Source organism: Benincasa hispida, chromosome 12 (genome assembly GCF_027475165.1).
Source record: "Benincasa hispida cultivar pf3 chromosome 12, pf3_genome.v1.1, whole genome shotgun sequence".
Taxonomy (NCBI): Eukaryota; Viridiplantae; Streptophyta; class Magnoliopsida; order Cucurbitales; family Cucurbitaceae; genus Benincasa; species Benincasa hispida.
Window position 1 is genome coordinate 49,439,990 of NC_143489.1, and position 17,593 is coordinate 49,457,582.

The 17,593-nt window shown below is 40.9% G+C and overlaps 1 non-coding gene across 1 annotated transcript; it reads right to left on the reverse strand.

The window, feature by feature from the left end:
- Nucleotides 1-632: 632 nt before the first annotated feature.
- On the reverse strand, nucleotides 633-739 carry LOC120068625 (small nucleolar RNA R71). The gene has a single exon (XR_005479263.1). It is a non-coding gene; the product is annotated as a small nucleolar RNA R71 (small nucleolar RNA).
- Between the last annotated feature and the right edge of the window lie 16,854 nt (nucleotides 740-17,593).

Consider the following 17,593-nt stretch of genomic DNA (forward strand, 5'->3'; position numbering starts at 1 on the left):
AATTAACGCATCAAGTTTTTGGCGCTGTTGCCGGGGACTTCGACAAAATAGTTGTTAACGGTAATTTTTGTGATTTTTTTTTTGCAGAACTCTCAATCTCTAGCAAACTATGACTCGGAGATTGAGAGAACATTTCGAAGGAGTCTAAGAGATTGCCAACAGCAACCACAATCCGACAAAGAAGAGATGGCGGAGTAACTTTGAAATGGAGCACCAAACAACAATAATGTCATGGCAAATCCAATTCTGTTGGCAAACGATTGCAATAGGCCCATTAGAAGCTATGCATCGCTAAACCTCTATGATTTCTCTCCGGGAATCATGAGGCCTGCCCTCGATGGAAGTAAATTTGAAATGAAACCGGTGATACTGCAGTTGATCCAGGCTGCAGGTCAATTTGGAGGAAGGCGTGGCGAGGATCCGCACGCCCACCTCCAAAGTTTTATGAAATCTACAATACTTTTGTGTTCCCGAACATCTCTGCTGAAGAAGTTCAACTAACATTGTTCCCATTTTCTCTTTGTGATCAGGCTAGGAAATGGGCTTATTCGCTCGAACCAGGAGAGATTTCTTCTTGGGAAGAGGTGGTGGAGATGTTTATGAAGAAGTATTTTCCACCTACCGAAAACGCAAGACGAAGAAAGCTTATTACTAATTTTGAACAAGAGATGGACGAATCGCTCAGTGATGCTTGGGTAAGGTTTAAAAGATTGGTCCGAGATTGTCCACATAATGGGCTGCCAGACTACCTGTAAATGGAAATTTTCTATCACGGGTTGAATCCTGCTTCGCAGACCGCTGCCAATACGACAGCAGCCGGTGTTCTGCTTGACAAAACTTACGATGAGGCGAAGAATATCCTGAACTGCATCTCCAAGAATCATGAAGACTGGAGGGAGAGTGACCAAAGATTAAGACTCAAAGATTCTGACGCAAATAATGGTGATATTGTTTCATTACAAAACCAAATGACCGCAATGATGAATTTGATTCAAGGAATGGCGATCAGCAGCCCAACACCGCAAAGTGAGCAAATCAACATAATAAGTCAAAACACCTCAAGGTGTGCGACTTGTGGTGATGGGCATGCAATGGAGGATTGCCCGCAAAATCCACAGCCTGTATATTTTGTAAAGAATAACCCCTTTTCAAACACTTACAACCCCAGGTGGAAAAATCACCCCAATTTTATTTGGAAGAATCAACAACTAAATTTTCAGTCTGTGGCGCAAAAAGAAGCGCCACCAGGATTCTTTCAACACAACAATGGTCAACAGAGCAACCAAGCAAGTAGCTCACAATAACCACCGCAATCTTCTTCTCTAGAAAGCCTATTGAAGCAATATATAGAGAAAAACGAGACAGTGCTTCAAAGTCAGGCTACGTCCATCCGTAACCTCGAATTGCAAATGGGTCAGATTGCGAATTAGCTCAAAAGTAGACCATAAGGGTCGTTGCCAAGTTAAACCGAGTTTCCACGCAACCCAGGGGGATTAGGAAAGGAGCAATGTCAAGTTGTGATATTGCACAATGGAAAGATTGTGGAAGGTGAAAAGAAGGAACAGAACAAATCAACATCCATCGCAATTGAGCCTGACATTGTGGCAATGCAAAAAGAAGAAAAAAATGAAGAAGTAGAACCTGAGGTTGCGTCAACCTCAAAGTCAAATGAAACAGGAACCGTGAAAGTTCAGTTACCACCCTTCCCTCAGAGGCTAAGGAAGAAGAAAAACGAAGAGGTACAGTACCAACGCTTCCTGTTTATGTTAAAACAATTACATGTTAATATTCCTTTCAGTGAGGCGATTGAGGAAATGTCTGCCTATGCCAAGTTTCTGAAGGACATGGTAACTAAGAAGAGAGCCGTTGGAAAATTTTCCACAGTGGCACTAACGCAAAGATCCAAATCTATTATCCCACTGAAGATGAGTGATCCTGGGAGCTTTACTATTCTTTGCTATATAGGAGGATCTATATTAGGCAAGCCCTGTGTGACTTGGGGGCCAGCATAAATTTGATGCTGCTGTCAATCTTTCAACAATTGAATGTCGGACAACTTGTGCCCACATCCGTGACTCTCCAATTAGCTGACAGATCTCTGGTTCATCCAGAAGGTAAGGTGAAGGATGTGTTGATCATGATTGATAAATTCATTTTGCCAGCTGACTTCATCATCCTAGATTATGAAGCCGACAAGGATGTACCCATCATTTTGGGGCGACTTTTTCCATCAACGGGTCATACTCAAATTGATGTGCACAAGGGAGAAATCACTTTGAGCATAAACAGACAGAAGCTCAAGTTTAATATAATTCCTGCCATGAAATTTCCTGATGAGGAAGACCTGCAAGATTCTAAAGATGACCTGAATTCGATTGAAGAAGAAAAGTCTGATGAAGAGTGTGAAGAAGATGATGCCAACGCACCTTAGCTGCCTGCAATGCGATCGTAGCAAAAAAAACAAGAAGAATCGATCGCAATGCAAGAAGAAGAACAGAAGGAAGAAAGAAAAATAATGAAACCTTCTCTCGTGGAACCACCAACACTTGAACTGAAAACCCTACCAACACATTTGTAGTACGCATTTCTGGGGAAGAATGAAAAGCTGCCAATGATAATTTCCTCTGCGCTCAACGAAGATCAAGATAATGCGTTGATGAGCATTCTCAAGAAACATGTGCGAGCAATTGGCTGGACGCTCGCTGACATCAGACGAATTAGCCTTGCGTATTGCATGCATCATATTCGTCTCAAGGATGACCACAAAGCAACTATTGAAAATCAACGCAGACTTAACCCTATGATAAAGAAGGTAGTCAAAAAGGAGATTATCAAATGGCTGAACGCAGGCATTATCTATCCCATTGCAGATAGCATGTGGGTTAGCCTCGTGGAATGTGTGCCGAAGAAGGGCGAAATGACAGTAGTCCCCAATGAGAACAATGAATTAATACCGCAAAGAACCATCACTGGATGGCGCATCTGCATGGATTACCACAAACTGAATGCGGCCACAAGGAAAGATCACTTCCCTTTGCCATTCATCAATCAAATACTAGACAGATTAGCAGGGAACGATTTTTATTGCTTCTTGGATGGATATGCCGGGTATAATCAAATCATGATAGCTCTTGAAGACCAAAACAAGACCATATTCACCTGCCCATATGGGACATTTGCTTTTCGCCAATTGTCGTTTGGTCTCTGCAATGCGTCAAGCACGTTCCAATGGTGCATGATGGCGATCTTTTCATATTATCTTGAGGACTTAGTAGAAATATGGATGACTTCTCCATTTATAGGAACACGTATGAAGTCTGCCTAACCAATTTGGAGAAAATTCTGAAGAGATATGAAGAGACGAATTCGGTGCTCAACTGGGAAAAATGTCACTTCATGGTGAAAAAGGGTATAGTGTTGGGACACAAAGTCTCCCGGGAAGGTTTGGAAGTGGACAAAGCAAAGATCGACGCAATTGAAAAGCTTCCAACTCCAACCAAGGTGAAGGCTATGCAAAGCTTCTAAGAGCATGCTGGATTCTATAGACAAATTCGTCAAGGACTTTTCTAAGATCGCACGACCACTGAGTGTGTTGTTAGAGGCGGGCAGAAAGTTTGAATTTGACAACAATTGCCTCAACGCATTCCGAATTTTAAAAGATTCGCTGATTACCGCGCTCGTCTTGATTACGCCGGATTGGACACTGTCGTTCGAAATCATGTACGACGCAAGCGGGTATGCGATGAGAGTCGCGTTAGCGCAAAAGAAGAAGACTATTTTGCACCCCATCGCATATGCGAGTAAAACTCTGAACCCTACTTAAATCAATTATACCACCACTGAAAAAGAACTCCCGACTGTGATTTTTGCATTGGAAAATTTCCGAGCATATCTATTGGGAACTAAGGTACTCATTCACACTGATTACTCGGCAATCAAATATTTGATGACAAAGAAGGACGCAAAGCCGAGGTTGATCAGATGGGTTCTCCTCCTTCAAGAATTTGATATCGAGATAATTGATCAGAAGGGGACAAAGAATCAAATTGGGGATCACTTGTCCAGATTGGAAAATCCCGAGGTTGACCGTAATGAATCTGAAGTGAGTGCTGTGTTTTCGGATGAGCAGCTGTTTCACATAGAAGAACTGCCCTGGTATGCGAACATCGTTAATTGTTTGGTTTATGAACAATTTCCTGAAGATTACACCTACCATCAACGGAAGAAGCTCAAGAATGAATACATACACTATTATTGGGATAATCCGAATCTGTATAAAAGAGGTGCAGACCAAATCATTCGATTATGCATACCAGATGCTACTCAACAACGCATGTTGTCACAGTGCCACAATTCGCCATATGGAGGGCACTTCGGAGGACAACGAACTGCAGCCAAAGTTTTACAAAGTGGATTCTTCTGGCCTTCATTATTTAAGGATGTTGCTGACTACACAATAAAATGTGATCGGTGTCAACACACCGGCAACATTTCATGGAAGAACGCAATGCTAATGAATACTACCTTGGTGCTGGAACTATTCGACGTATGGGGGATTGATTTCATGGGACCATTCTCTTCTTCAAACAGTAAGCACTATATTTTATTAGCTGTCGACTATGTCTCCAAGTGGGTAGACGTAATTGCATGCACCGCAAATGATGTGGCAGTAGTCTCCAAGTTCCTGAAGAAAAATATTTTCACTCGTTTTGGCACTCCCCGTGCCATCATAAGTGATGAAGGATCACACTTTGTCAATCACAATGTCAAGGAGCTGCTGCGCAAGTACAATATCCTCCACAAAGTGGCCACCGCATACCATCTGCAAATGAATGGCCAAGCTAAAGTGTCCAATCGTGAAATTAAATTGATACTTGAAAAGGTAGTCAAACCTTCACGGAAGGATTGGGTAATGAAGCTTGATGATGTGTTGTGGTCATTCCAGACCGCATTTAAAACACCTATAGGTATGTCCCCCTATGCATTGCTCTTCGGCAAGGCGTGTCACTTGCCTTTGGAGCTAGAATATAAAGCATTTTAGGCAGTCAAGAAACTGAATTTCGATTTGAAGAAAGCAAGTGAAGCGCGAAAAATGCAATTAGTCGAGCTAGAAGAATGGAGGAACAACGCATATAAAAATGCGAAGATTTATAAAGAGCACACCAAGCGCTGGTATGATCAACGCATATGTAGTAAGAACCTCCAAGTTGGGCAGAAAGTCTTGCTTTTCAATTCACGTCTGCGACTCTTCCCGGGAAAGCTAAAGTCACTTTGGTCCGGACCGTTCATAATTTGACAAGTACTTCTACATGGCGTAGAGGAGTTATTAAATGACGACGGAATCAATATATTCAAAGTCAATGGGCAGCGAGTAAAGGCATACCATGGAAAAGACTATCATCGCCAAGTCAACTCCATGGAACTAAGAAACTTTGAATGAAGAAGGAAGTAGGTAGTCCCTGCGTTATCAGATGATCGCAACTTATCAAGGACGCAAGTTTTGGAAAACCTCAAGTCTTCAACTCTTTTTTCCACTACTCGAAATTCTCACTATCTTTTCAATTCTGAATTATCCATACGTTACTTTTCAATTTTCACTATTTCTACTACAAAAAAAAATTGTGATAACGATTTTTATTTTGTTTAAAATAATTTGACTCTCTCTTTATTTTTTCTTACAACGATCGAGGCAGGGATTGCAGAAATGTTATGCGAAGAAACACTTATCTGATTCTATCACCGCAACTCAACGAAGAATGATCGCCGCAAAGATGGATGCGTCAATACATTGCAAGCGACAGCGCAAAATTTGGAGGAGTACTCTTCCTTATCTTTATTTCCAATTTTGCACTATCGCATTGCATTTCAGTTTTCAAAGTTTTATCACTATATCCTCTTTAGTCACCGCAATCATTTGACATAGATAAATTTAGTGAGCTACCGAATGTTTTTCTTTGTCATGTATGATTTCGATGATGAAAACTACGCTTCTATCTCTTTCATATATATTAGAGTCAACTTAATCTTAAGATAGTCACCTCATGAAATATTTTTCGAAGTTAAAAGTTTGCTAGCTTTCTTTCAAACTCTCTTTACAACGTATTCTATGACCATCGCATGACTTATTTTAATCTTTTGGCAATGAGGACATTGTCGCATTTTAAATTTGGGGATGGGGTATTCGTTTCCGACCTTGCTACTTCAACAAAAAAAAATGAGAATAATAACTCCACTGTCAACGCAATGGGTAACCCATGTTGATAAGAGTTAAGTTGTGAAAAGCACTTACCCGCAGTTGGATGTTCGCATGACACACGTAGGGGCAAGCCAAAACGAACGTAAGTCACCAGGATCAACGCATGAATCAATGACCGCAACTCCACTACCAAATCGGTATGAGTTTAGTCTGAGAAATAATACATTGCTCGTAGTTGGATGTCCGCATGACACACGTGGGGGCAATCCAAAACGAAGGCAAGGCACTCAGATTAGTGCAAGGTCAGAGAAAAATAGCAAGGAAGAAAATATTTGTGCAGGGATAAATCATTTGACACCCCGGTGGAAAATTTTCTTTTTAAAATAAATCATGCGATGTTCCGAAATTTAGTAAAGTCCTTTTGAAATTTAAGCTTGCAATCCCTAAGTCTTAAAAATATTTTAGGAAGAGACTTGAATTAGACTTAAGGAAATTCTGGTATATAGGATTTGAACGAAGTATCCTTGAGAAATCTAGGGAAAGAGCTTTGCGGTTAACTTGCTAAAGAAATCTTTAGCTTATGCTTGAGGACAAGCATTGTTTAAATTTGGGGGTGTGATAACGGGCAGAAATGCACATTATCATAGTGCTAAGTTCTTAAATAATATTGGATTGCATTGATAGAATGTGTTAAATTTCATCCATTAAGCATAAATTCTATAATATTGTCGTCGCACGAGTCCAACACATTAGAGTAGTTGATCTTTATATTTTTGTGCAGAATATGCGTTAATGCAATGCAGAGATTGCGATCATAGGAATACATTGGTCGAGTGCAACTTCACCGCAAGACTTTGCGTTGATCGTGCTCGCAAACATTCACCCAAGAAGAATCACCGTAACTTGGTCAGGGCAACATGGTGGTCGCATCCGGGTGAAAGGACAATTAAGATCGATGGGACAGAAAGCTGACGGCAGTCGGATCACAATTAAGTTGACAACCGATAACGGTCACAAAGTACATCCAGCTTTATCGGTGAAAATTATCCGGCGCATTAGTCAGGAATTAAAGTTGTCCCATTTGTACAACCGGGAGAGAGAAGCCGCCTTTCACCTTTGATGCCCTATAAATACCAAGTGCCTTCTTCAGAGAAAGGGTTAAGCAATCGATTAGTTGATCAGTTAACGAATTCATCAGTGCTTCTATTCATAGTTTTTTTTTCCATTTTATGGCAGAGCAAGAGAAAAGTGGTGACGCCGGAGGTTGCCCAGGGCAACTCGAGAGAACCTTGAGGTGTAAGAGCAGAGAGCGAGCCGACTCTCGGAAGAGCGAGAATATCTTTAGAGCATCAGTAGAAACAATATAAACGACTGGCAGCAATTAATTGCTCAACGCTCTTTACTATACTTATATTGTTATTTTGTACTTCATCTCATATGTATTCAATGGAAGTTCTATTTCTACACCTGCTCACTCTCTTAATACGCATGAGTAGCTAAACTAGTTGAATGGGTTGAGAAGAACTAAGCCAACATGATCTAGGAAGTTCATTGCTTGCGATTGTCTTATCTTATGCTATGCAAAATACCCTTTAGAGTTACTCGAGAGAGAATCTAAATAAATAACCTAATGACTCGAGAGAGCTCGGTTAGAATCTGAACTCGAAAGGGCAAGACTAGGCTTGCATAGACAAGAGATAGGGACTTAGAGATAAGCTCTGTTTGTCAATTTGCATCGCATGCAACCTAGGAATGGGAGTGATATTATGTGGTCACATATTTGTGTGAATGTCATGTTGTCACGCATAAATAAAGATAGAGGTTTATGTGTAAACCCTGTTGACTTATCGCATATTTATCGCATGCGTTCTAGCCTTAGAAACCGTGGCATTCACGCCGAGAGGTGATTTGCATGGACGCATTCTAAGGAATGTTAGCCGAAACTTTTCTCAACCCATTCACCGCATATTCATCGTATTCCCCTTTTACCAACTTTTTTAAAACTCTGCTGCATTCGTTATTTATTTTCATCAACGCAAACAGCAAACCCAACAATTTATTTAGTTAACTGGTTACCGCAAGTTTTCATAAAAATCATCAACGCAACTATTTTAACAAGTCCCTGTGATCGACCCTGGACTTACTAGGAAACTCAAAGGAATTTACACTTGAATTCCACTAGGGAAACTTGAGTGCACAACGCAATCCATCAACACATATCATCCATATTTTCATTCAATAAAATTAACGCATCATATGTCACCTATGGTCGTTTAGGTGAGATGTATGTCTCCAATATCAACGATGTTATATACAGAGATGAATCATCTCGTGTTCCGGTCTTATACAAACTCTTTGTATAGGACACCCTCGCTCGTATGTCTCTATATGAATGGTCAGGATCTACCATCTGTAGTAGTTCACAATACTTGCAAACCTCTATAAAGTGGTCCGTATCCGTAGTGTCACCAGGATCAGGTATCCCACCTTAATCCTTATACTACAGACCTATTTAGTTATCACATAAGGCATGAGCCCCTTGTATATCTCATATACATACTTAAATTTACATACAATAACCATGGAGCTTTGTTTATTTGATATGAGTAAATGCCAAATAAAATAACTCTTATTTTATTCATAACAATGTGTATAGATTACAGACTACGACATTCTGAGAGAATTTGGACACCAATCCCAACAATATCCCACTTGTCCTAATGCCTCGGAAGACTAATGTACAATACAAGATAAATACATGTACAATATATAATAAACTAGGGCATACCCCATTATCATCTCCCACTTTCCCTAGACAAGATGTCGTACGTCCCGCAAACCCAGACTCTCCAGGTGACCCTCGAAAACTTTAGTCGTGAGAGCTTTTGTAAATGGATAAGCAACATTGTGCTTCAACGCGATCTTCATGACTATCACATCGCCGCGATGCAAAATCTCGTTGATCAAGTGATATTTCCATTTGATATGCTTGCTTCAACGATGACTCCAAGGTTCCTTCGAATTTGCCTCGACAATGACTCCAAGGTACACCTCAGCAAAATGGTGTAGTGGAGAGGAGAAATAGAACCTTGTTGGATGTGGTTCGTTCGATGATGAGTTAGCTTCCTTACCAGACTCGTTTTGGGGTTTTATAGTGGAGACTGTAGTGTATATACTCAACTGTGTTCCTTCCAAGAGTGTTGCAAGAACACCTCTGGAGTTGTGGAATGGACGTAAAGCTAGTTTACGTAACTTCTGCATATGGGGTTGCCCAGCACATGTACTTGACCTCAATCCAAAAAAATTAGAACCACGGTCGAGGTTGTGCCTCTTTGTAGGCTACCCAAAAGGTACACGAGGGAGTTACTTTTATGATCCGTTGGAAAATAGAGTGTTTGTTTCCACGAACGCTACTTTCTTGGAGGAGGAATATATTAGGGAGCACAATCCATGTAGTAAGGTCGTGTTACGTGAGCTTTCCAACGAAACTACCGAAACATCAACCAGAGTTGTTGAAGGGTCTGCTTCATCAGCAAGAGTTATTGATGATAGTTCATTTGGTAGGTCAGTTCCACCTCAAGAGTTTAGGGAACCTCGACGCAGTGGGAGGGTTGTGAACCCACCCGTTCGTTATCTAGGTTTCACAAAAATCCTGGCTATGGTAGCCGATGGCGACGTTGAGGATTCGTTATCTTATAAGAAGGCAATGGAGGATGTTGACCGGGATGAATGGGTCAAAGCCATGGATCTCAAGATGAAGTTGATACATTTAAACTCAGTATGGGATCTTATAGATCTGCCTGATGGGGTAAGACCTATAGGCTGTAAATGGATCTACAAAAGAAAACGAGGTGTCGATGGGAAGGTGCAAACCTTCAAGGCTCTATTTGTGGCAAAAGGTTATACCTAGGTGGAGGGAGTCGACTATGAGGCGACTTTCTTGCCTGTTGCCATGTTGAATTTGATCTGGATCCTCCTATCCATTGCAACTTATTATGATTATGAGATTTGGCAATGGACATCAAGACGACCTTTCTAAATTGCAATCTTGAGGAGACCATTTATATGGTGCAGCCCGAGGGATTCATTGCCCAAGGTCAAGAGCAAAAAGTTTGAAAACTGAATCGGTCCATTTATGGGCTAAAACAGGTGTCTTGATCTTGGAACATTCGGTTTGATACTGCGATCAAATCGTACGGTTTGACCAAAACATTGATGAGCCTTGTGTCTACAAGAACATCATCAACAGTTCAGATGTTTTCTTAGTGTTGTATATAGACGATATCCTACTCATTGGGAATGATGTAGAACTACTGACTGCAGTTAAGAACATCCTTCGGGATCGTAAGAAAGATTTGGGAGAGGCTCGGTTTTTTCTAGGTATACAGATCTTTCGGGATCGTAAGAAAAAAGTGCTCGCACTATCTGAGGCATCATACATTGACAAGATATTGCTCAAGTACTCGATGCAGAACTCCAAAAGGGGCCTACTTCCGTTCAGGCATAGAGTTACTTTGTCTAAAGAAATGTGTCCTAAGACGCCTCAAGAGGTTGAGGAGATGAGATGGGTCCCATATTCATCTTCCGTTGATGTATGCAATGTTCTGTACTCGACCAGACATCTGCTATGTTGTGGGAATACTCAATAGGTATCAGTCTAATGCAGGCCAGGGTCACTGGACCGTAGTTAAGAACATCCTCAAGTATCTCTGGAGAACGAAGAACTACATGCTCATGTATGGAACTAGGGATTTGATCCTTACTGGATACACGGATTCTGACTTTCAGACTGATAAGGACTCTAGGAAGTCCACTTCAAGGTTAGTTTTTACTCTTAACGGAGGAGCAGTAGTATGGCGAAGCACTAAGCAAAGGTGCATCGTTGACTCCATGGTGGAGGCCAAGTACATAGCGGATTTCGAAGTTGCTAAGGAGGTCGTTTGGCTTAGGAAGTTCCTTACAGATCTAGAAGTTGTTCCAGACATGTCTAGGCCCATCACTCTCTATTGTGACGATAGTGGTGCTGTGGTGAACTCCAAGGAGCCCGGAGTCATAGGCGCGACACTCACATAGAGAGGAAGTATCATCTCATCTGCGAGATAATGCATCGAAGGGATGTGATAGTCACGAAGATCACTTTGGAGCACAACGTTGCTGACCCGTTTATGAAGGCTCTCACAGTTACAGCGTTTGAGGGTCACTTTCAGAGTTTGGGTCTACGGGACTGCCCGCGGCTGGACTAAGGTAAGTGGGAGATATTTTTGTACTGGGACTTAGTGCCCTAGATTAATGTTTTGTACTAGTTATATGTACACCCCACTCACTTTAGGACAAGTGGGAGATTGTTGGGGATGATGCCCTAAACTCTTGTGTCCTATAGTTTGTAAACACAGTTTTGAACAAACGCTTGTGATGTATAATATATGATATTTTCTTCACTTATTGTGTATGAACATTGGATGTTTTATTTTCTTTACCACAAACTAATAAACTAAAATCCTTGGTTGTCATTTGTAACTTAAGCATGTATGTGGAGACATACAAGTTGATCATGTTTTAAGTGATAACCAAAATGGTCTATAGTAAATGGATATAGGAGGGAAACCTTATCCTGGTAACGCTACGGATGCGGCCCACTTTGTAGAATAGTTACAAATGTTGTGACTTGCTACAGATGGTCTGATCCTGATCATTCATATGGAGACATGCAAGCAGCAGCGTCCTATACAAAAAATTTATATAAGACCGGACCACGAAGTATTATAGTCTCGTTATATAGCACCATTCATGACAGAGACTTAACTTCACTAGGATGACTTAGGTAACATGACCTCAATCCTGAATAAGTTGAGAACTCCTGCCTTTGAGGGCGGTTCTTTTATTTGCATGGGTGCGAGTGGCCAGATCGCCGACTCAAACCTACCACTTTGGGGATTCGTCTGATTTGGGAGCTGGGAACTCAACTATACAAGATGGAATTCACTCCTTCCCCAAAGAAGGGGTAAGTAGATAGATTGCTCCCTTGAAGGCTGATTCCGAGGCTTAAACGATGTGGCTCCACACATCTTCTCACGGCCCAAGAGGTGTCCACACATAGTAGAACTATGTTGTATTGTTGATTAGAGGGATTGGTGGTACTTAAGGAGTTAGATATAACTACAAGGGCAAAATGGTGAATTGCCAGCTGTACTTACGAGCATCTGTGAAGGGTTATCGTACTATTGATTGGTTATATCCGATGGACACAGAAATATATCTGTGGTGAGAAGAGTTTAGTTGTTGGTCTTTAGTAGAATGTCTGGCAGTTAACGGATGGTGGATCTCGTGGCTAAAGAGTTTAGTCAACTATTCACGTACCGTTGGAGCTTCAAGCCATAGGTCCATAAGGTTCCCTCGGTAGCTCAATGGATTCAAGTTGAGAATCAGTTTTTGGGTCAGTTTCAAGTGTTCAAATTGACAAGAGGGAGTTCGATTATATATGATATGATTGACTTTATGTATGACATACACTATTGGGAGAAAAAATGATATAAATATGATTTATATCTAGTGTTTTCTCCTCTACTTGATATAAATCATATTTAAATCTGATTTCCTCAAAATTAATGTATCTCATACATTTATTCAATTATATCATATATAATTAACCAATTCAATTATATCATATATAATCGAACTCCCTCTTGTCAATTTGAACATTTTAAACTGACCCAAAAACTGATTCTCAACTTGTATCCAAGCTACCAAGGGGACCTTCTGGACCTATGGCTCGAAGCTCCAACTGTACGTGAATAGCTGACTAAACTCTTTAGCCATGAGATCCACCATCCATTAGCTGCCTGGCATTCTACTAAAGACCGAAAATTGAATTCTTCTTACCACGAATATATTTCTATGTCTATCGGATATAACCAATCATGAGTATGATAACCCTTCACAGATGCTCATAAGTATAGCTGGGCCAATTTACTGTTTTGTCCCTGTAGTTACATCTTACTCCTTAAGTACTACTGATCCCTCTAATGAACAATACAACATAGTCCAACTATGATTGGACACCTCTCGAGCCATGACAAGGTGTTTGGCACCACATCGTTCAAGTCCTGGGATCATCCCTTAAGGAAGTTATCTATCTACTTACCCCTGCTTCGAGGAAGGAGTGAATTCCATCTTGTGTAGCTAAGTTCCCAGCTCTCAAATCAGACGAATTCTCAAAGTGGTAGGTTTGAGTCAGCGGCCTGGCCACTCGCACCCATGCAAATCAAAGAACCGCCCTCAATGGTTGGAGTTTCCAACTCACTCAGGATTGAAGTCATGTTACCTATGATCATCCTAGTGAAGTGAAGTCTCTGTCATGAATGATGTTATATAATGAGATGTTAGTACTTCATGGTCAAGTCTCATACAAACTCTTTGTATAGAACACCCTCACTCGCATGTCCCCACATGATTGATCAGGATCAGACCATCTGTGGAAAGTCACAATACTTGTAACCATTCCACAAAGCAGGCCGCATCCGTAGCGTTACCAGGATAAGGTTGCCCTTCTACATCCATATACTACAGACCATTTTGGTTACCAATTAAGTCATGATCTACTTATATGTCAACACATACATGCTTAAGTTACATAAAGACAACCAGGGATTTTAGTTTATTGGTTGATGGTAAAGCAAATAAAACATCCAATGTGCAAAGTCAAGAAGTGAAGTAAATATCAATATTATACATCACAAGCGTTTGTACAAACTGTTTACAAACTACAGAACATGAGACTTTAGGGCATTATCCCCAACAATCTCCCACTTTTCCTAAAGCGAGTGGGGTATACAAAAACTAGTACAAAACAATAAACTAGGGCATAAAAGCTCAGTACAATAAAATCTCCCACTTGCCCTAGTGCAGCCACGGGCGGCCCATAGACCCATGCTTTGAAGGAGACCCTCAAACACTATAGCCGTGAGAGCCTTTGTAAACGGGTCAGCAACGTTGCACTCAAAAGCGATCTTCATGATGATCACATTCCCTCGATGCACTATCTCGCGGATCAAGTGATACTTCCGCTCTATGTGTTTGTCGCGCCTGTGACTCCTCGGCTTCTTGGACTTCGCCACAGCACCACTATTGTCACAATAGAGGGTGATTGGCCTAAACATATCTGGAATAACTTCCAGTTCTGTCAAGAACTTCCAGAGCCATACGACGTCCTTAGTAGCTTCGCAAGCCGCTACCTACTCCGCCTCCATAATGGAGTCGGCGATGCACCCCTGCTTAGTGCTTCGCCATACTACAGCTTCTTCGTTAAGAGTAAAAATCGACCCTTAAGTGGACTTGTGAGAGTCTCTATCAGTTTGAAAGTCAAAATTTGTGTATCCTATAAGGATCAAATCCCTAGATCCATACATGAGCATGTAGTCCCTCGTTCTCTGAAAATACTTGAGGATGTTTTTCACTACAGTCCAGTGACCCTGCTCTGGGTTAGACTGATACCTACTGAAAATTCCCACATCATAATAGATGTCTGGCCTAGTACAGAACATCGCATACATCAGTCTGCCAATAGCAAATGCATATGGGAGTCGTCTTATCTCCTCAACTTCTTGAGGTGTCTTAGGACACATATCCTTAGAAAAGTGACTCCATGCCTGAACGGAAATAGGACCATTATGGAGTCTTGTATCGAGTACTTGAGCAACATCTTGTCAATGTATGATGCCTGAGACAGTGCTAGCACTTTGTTCTTACGATTCCGAAATATCTGTATACCCAAAACAAACTAAGTCTCTCCCAAATCTTTTATTTGGAATTGGGTCGCTAGCCAGTTCTTAACTGCAGTCAGTAGACCTAAATCATTTCCAATGAGTAGGATATCGTTTACGTACAACACTAAGAAAACTATTAAACCGTTGACGATCTTCTTGTAAACATATGGTTCATCAAATTTTTGGTCAAAGCCGTACGATTTAATCGCAGTATCAAACCAAATGCTCCAAGATCGATACGCCTATTTCAGCCCATAATAGACTGATTCAGATTGCAAACTTTTTACTCTTGACCTTGGGAAATGAATCCCTCGAGCTACACCATGTAAATGGTCTCCTCAAGATTGCCATTCTGAAAGGTCGACTTGATGTCCATCTGCCAGATCTCATAATTATAATAAACTGCAATGGACAGGAGGATGCAGATCGACTTTAACATTGCAACAGGCGAGAAAGTCTCCTCATAGTCGACTCCCTCTACCTGGATATAACCCTTTGCCACAAGTCGAGCCTTGAAGGTTTGCACCTTCCCATCAGCACCCCGTTTGCACTTGTAGATCCATTTACAACCTATAGATATTACCCCATCAGGATGATATACAAGATCCCATACTGAGTTGAAGTACATCGACTCCATCTTGAGATCCATGTCTTTGACCCATTCATCCCGGTCTATATCCTCCATTGCTTTTTGATAAGACAACGAATCCTCAATGTCGCCATCTACTACCATAGCTAGGATTATCGTGAAACCCAGATGCGAACGGGTGGGTTTGCAATCCTCCCACTTCATCGAGGTTCCCTCAACTCTTGAGATGGAACCATCCTATTAGAGGAACTATCATCAACATCTCTTGCTGATGAAGCAGGCTCTTCAACAACTCTTGTTGAAGTTTCAGTAGTTTCGTTGGAAAGCTCACGTAACATGACTTTACTATGTGGACTGTGCTCCCTCATATGATCCTCCTCTAGGAAATTAGCGTTCGTGGAAACAAACACACTATATTCTAACGGATCACAAAAATAACCCCCTCGTGTACGTTTGGGGTAGCCTACAAAGAGGCATAGCCTCGATCGTGGTTCCAACTTCTTGGGATTTGTCTCTAGAACATGTGCTGGGCAACTCCAAATGCGAAAGTGACATAAACTAGCTTTATGCCCATTCCACAACTCAAGAGGTGTTCTTGCAACACTCTTGGAAGGAACACACTTGAGTATGTATACCGCAGTCTCCACTGCAAAACCCCAAAACGAGTTCAATAAGGAAGCGTAACTCATCATCGAACGAACCATGTCCAACAAGGTTCTGTTTCTCCTCTCCGCTACACCATTCTGCCGAGGTATACCCAGTGCTGAGAGTTGGGAAATTATTCTATGTTCTATAAAATAGTCTTCGAATCCAAAATCCAAAAACTCTCTACCTCGATCTGATCAAAGTGTTTTAATTCGTCTATCCAATGCATTTTCAACTTCAGCCTTGAACTCTTTGAACTTTTAAAAGGATTCAGACTTTTGTTGCATTAGATAAACATACTCATACCTTGAGTAATCATCCGTAAAACTGATAAAATACTCATAGCCACCTCAAGCTCACATATTCATAGGACCACAGAGGTCAAAATGTACTAACTAAAGAGGCTCTTTGGCTTGATAACCTATTCTAGTAAAAGGTCTTTTAGTCATCTTACCCTCAAAGCAAGATTCGCACACCGGTAAAGAATTTTCTTCTAACTCACTTAGAAAGCCATTCTTCACCAATCTCTCAATCATGTTTGTAATTTCTCACAGGAAACAAGTTCCTGGAGACAGTTGACAGAAGGCGAAACAATCTTTAAGGTAGGGACCAGGGAGGTTGTTTCAGCTAAAGCAGTGGGAGATATAAAGTTATTTATAGGAGATAAGTACATTTATCTGAAAAATGCTTATTAAATTCCTTCTATGAAAAGGAATCTAATATCTATCTCGAGTTTGCTAGAATAAAATTATAAAGTTTATTTCGAAAATGATGAAGTGTTCATCAATACAAGAAGGAAACAAATTTGTCCTGTAAAATTAGAAAATAACTTGTATTTGTTAAAATCGACTGAAGTTAAAGCTGTTTGGAACATAGAGATGTTTAAAACTGTTGTGACTCAAAAGAAAAGGAAAGTTTCTCCAAATGCCTATCTTTGGCACTTGAAACTGGGTCACATAAATCTTAACAGGAATGAGAGACTAGTTAAGAACGGTCATCTAAATAAGTTAGAAAACAGTATATAACCACCTTGTGAATCTTGTCTTAATGGTAAAATAACTAAAAAATCTTTTTCTAGAAAATGTCTTAGAGCCAAAGAACCCTTGGAGCTGGTACATTCAGACCTTTGTGGTCCTATGAATGTTAGAGCTAGAGGAGGATATGAATATTTCATCAGCTTCGTTGATGACTATTCTAGGTATAGGCATATTTACCTGATGCACCAAAAGTCTGAAACATTTGAAAAGCTCAAAGAATATAAGGCTGAGATTGAAAACCAATTAGGGAGCCACAGTTTAAGGGAGCCACGGTGTTCTCTAAGATAGATTTGAGATCCGGTTACCACCAGTAGAAGGTTAAGGAGGTGGGTATTCCAAAGACTGCTTTCAGGACCAGGTATGG